Here is a 4,296-nt window from a genome sequence, read left to right as displayed (position 1 = left end):
GCATTTCCCCAACTAAAGCTCCTTTCTCTGTGATAACTCNAGCTGTGTCAAGTTGACACAAAGCTAACCAGTACAACATGCTTAGAACTGTAAGTCTAGCCAGCTGCTAAGGACTGGTGATGTCACCGATCTTGGAAGAGAACAACCACCGCATCACTATGACAGCACTGATCCCCAACTACATTCTCAATGTTTATGTTTACACCAACAGATAAGTGTGGTCCTCACCCTCCTCTAAGAAACTTCTCTTTGCAACAGATAGAGAACATGTTCCATTGGACACAATACAACTCAACCAATACACCTAAGACTGGGAGCAGTGCAGACAACGGAACAGAGGATGGTAAGATCCAGAAGAACAGGAAGTTTCCTGTGAGATTGTATGCCCTAAAAAATGCAAGAAGATACATATGATGTCTCACTGACATGGCTACCTAAATATGATCTGAACAAGCATGACATCATTAGACATGCTAATACGGAAAGGGAGAAGCTCGGGAGACCCCAGTCCTACACAAGGAACTACAGGAAGCTAAGGAAGAGTGGGAGAAATAGCCTTTCCCAGGGAAGAGCACACCAACTGACTATCTAATACCGGATCATCAGCCTAAAATATATACAAATAAGTAACATTATATAGACTGAACAGTTGTATTAACATATTTAGGACTATATATATATTTACACACGTGTGTGTGCTGTGAAGACAATATTTAAAAAGAAGCCATGGTCTTGAAAAAGAGCAAGGTGGGGAGAGTCGGAGGAAAGGGAAGGAAGAAGTTATGTTATAATCTCAAAAAATAATTTTAAAAAAGACAGTGTTAATGTTAAGAGAAAGCAGAGAATGTGGCATTTCTGCAAACACAGACGGAAAGCTGCGATGAGCTTAGCTGATAAGAGAAGGCAAAGTTGGGCTGGTGAGATGGCTCAGTGGGTAAGAGCACCCGACTGCTCTTCCGAAGGTCCAGAGTTCAAATCCCAGCAACCACATGGTGGCTCATAACCATCCGTAACAAGATCTGACTCCCTCTTCTGGAGTGTCTGAAGACAGCTACAGTGTACTTACATATAATAAATAAATTAATTAATTTTTAAAAATGTTAAAAAAAAAAAAAGAGAGAGAAGGCAAAGTTTACCAATGGGAGTGAATCAACAATGCACATCAAGTGCAAAGGCCCTGGGCTAGGGCTGGAGTTGGTCCCTGAATGAGGATGAGGCCGTGGGAAGCCAGACCTTACAAGCTTCATGCCTCAAGGATTCCACCTTTACCCTGGGTGAAACAGAAATGGGGGGCAGGAACAAATTCCCAGCATAGGAGGAGCCTGCAGTTTTCTGCTCCACTCCACCTCTTTTCTTACCAAAAAGGACAATAAGAAAGGTTGGTCCAGGTGACCATCTGGGACTGGGAAGACCGAAATTTGTACAGGATATCATGCTTCCCGACGTTGGTTGGGTTGCCTTGGCAACAGGGGCTTCCAAAAACCTCCCCAGAGACTCCTCAGGCAGAAGTGGGCCTGGCTCATGTCTTGTAATCCAGCAGCTTGTGGACAATAAAAAAAAAATCAATTTATCAGCACAAATGGCCCTCTAATCTCCTGTTTCTCCTCTGCTTAGAGCTATATACAGTGCAGTGCTCCACAGATCTTGGGGTGAGTGTGTACATCACTCTTGGTGGGAATGGGTCTTTTGTGAGAGGGAATTGTGTCTGAACCATACTTTATGGAGGAAATAATCAAAGTCATATGGTAAACTTTTGAGGTTCAAACCCCACCTCTGCCTCTTGTAGCTGTGTGATATCCCACAGATCACTTATTCTCTGAGCTTTTTGTTCACTGTTCAGAGAACTAAACAAGGTAATGTGTCTTGTGTTCAAGACCTCCTTCCATACGGACACAAGCTTGCTGCACCCCTCCATCTTGACTCAGCTTCACTTCTCCCTAAACCACCTCCTTCAACTCATTTTCCCAGTCTGTTTCTCTTCTAGTTCCCTTTTTTTAACACAACATGTAGCAGATGCAAATGACTGATACAACATGGGAAAGGGGTTCAGCTTACCCTAAAACAGTAAGACGCACTGTCCCTTGGGACCCAAACCTACACGTATTTCTATATACTCAGCTCTTGATCCCTTAAGTCTCACTGCAGTCTCCAAACCAGCTCTTTGTGGGGATGGCCAGTGAGCCAGAGGCTGCTGAGCACTGCAGACACTTTGCGAGCTGTGTTCTGGATGGCCTTGCCAAGGAAGCATGGACCCCGGAATCTGTGAGGAGCCAAATCTGCCATCTCACTGCACCCCTATCCAAGACCAGAAGACCCTGCAGCTGAGTCTCCTGTGTGTCTCTGCACCCAGGCACTGCAGTAGGAAGCAAAGCGAGAAGGAAAGTTGAAGCCTGGAGGAAGCTGAGGGGTTGGGTCGTGGGGACCTGAGTTTGAATCCTCAGCACCCACATAAAAAGCCAGCAACGACTGCATGCATCTGTAACGCCAGCACTAAGAGGCAGAGACGTGCAGATCCTAGGAGCTCATCAGCCAGGCAAAACAGTGCGTTCAGTGAGAGAGACACTGTCTTAATAGAAAATACAGAGCAATGAAGGAAGACAGCTAACAGTCTTCTGGCATTGACAAGTAGGTATATTCACCCACGACATCACACATGGACCACAGCATCACACGTACACACAATGTACAATGATGACAATGAAAGAGGGAGGGAGGAGGGAGGAAAGAGAGTGAGAGAAGGAAGGAAGGAAGGAAGGAAGGAAGGAAGGAAGGAAGGAAGGAAGGGGAGAGGAAGGAAGAAAGGGAGGGACAGAGGAAAGGAAGGAAAGGAGGAAGGGAAGGAGAAGGAAGGGAAAAGGGAAGGAAGTAAAGATGAAAGGAAGGAAGGAATGGAAGGGAGGAAGGAAAGAAGGAAGAAAAAAGGAAGAAGTTAAGTCTTGTAGCGTGATTGTGAGGATAGAAATATATACATGCATAAATACATGATAGGGAGGCACAGTGGTCCCTGCCTATAATCTCAACAATCAGGAGGATGACACAAGAGTATTACTGTAGGTTTGAGGTTATATAGGAGTTTCAGGTCAGCCTGGGATACAGAGTAAGACCCTGACTAAAAGAAAGAAAGAAAGAAAGAAAGAAAGAAAGAAAGAAAGAAAGAAAGAAAGAAAGAAAGAAAGAAAGAAAGAAAGAAAGAAAGAAAGAAAGAAAGAAAGAAAGAAAGAAAGAAAGAAAGAAAGAAAGAAAGAAAGAAAGAAAGAAAGAAAGAAAGAAATCTTTTGACAAAGAGAAGTGAATGGTCAGCAGAACTGCAGGATGGTCCTGCCAACCGAGGACTTTGAGCATCCCCACTGCCCCAGATCCCAGGAATCTACAACATAAGGATCTGCTGTGCCACACACTCCACAGAAGTCCAGGGGCAACAGCAAATACAAAGCATGTCTCCTCCTGAGCAGAGACAGAAATGCACAGCGATGTGAGGAAAGTGAGGGCGGGTGAAGAGTGTCAACTACCCTAGCTGCTTCTGCCCCTTAACCTGGGAGCCTTCTACTTGGAGAGATAAAGAGATAGAAATGTCGACCTGGAGAAACGGCTCAGCAAAGCATGAGGACCCTAGTCTAAATCTCCAGCACACAGGAAAAGCTTGACACTGTCATGCTTGTAACCCCAGCACTGTGGAGATGGGGGCAGCAGACTCTCTGGGGCTTTCTGGCTACCAGCCTAGCTCCAGGTTCAGTGAGAGATCTGTCTCACATGAATAGGAAAGAGAATGACATAGGGGGACACTCAAAGTCCTCCTCTAGACTCTGAACCTGTTCAAGAACATACATGCACATATGCCACACACACACACACATGCACACAAAAAAACAAAGCACAAAAATGTGGTGACAGATCAGTAGATGATAGATAGATAGATAGATAGATAGATAGATAGATAGATAGATAGATAGAACAAAGAGAAGACTTAGAGATTTTTTTTTCAAAAAGCAAGTAGATGAGAATTTTCCAGATATTTGAAAGACATCGAACTTATGTCAAGAAAGAAGTCAAGTCCTGAGTAGAATGGTTAAAATTAAATTCACACTAAGACACAGCACAATGAATACAGAGAAGCTGGTGGAAACAAACAGAAGGAAGTTGAAGTCACATCAGAAGAGGTCTCACATACACAAGGGCTCACATCTCCCAGGAAACACAGAGTAGTATCTAAGGGTGCTAGAATTCTGGATATAAATCCTCTCTCTCTCTCTCTCTCTCTCTCTCTCTCTCTCTCTCTCTCTCTCTCTCTCTCTCTCT

Source organism: Mus pahari, chromosome 1 (genome assembly GCF_900095145.1).
Source record: "Mus pahari chromosome 1, PAHARI_EIJ_v1.1, whole genome shotgun sequence".
Lineage (NCBI taxonomy): Eukaryota > Metazoa > Chordata > Mammalia > Rodentia > Muridae > Mus > Mus pahari.
Note: the sequence above shows the minus strand (reverse complement) of the source record.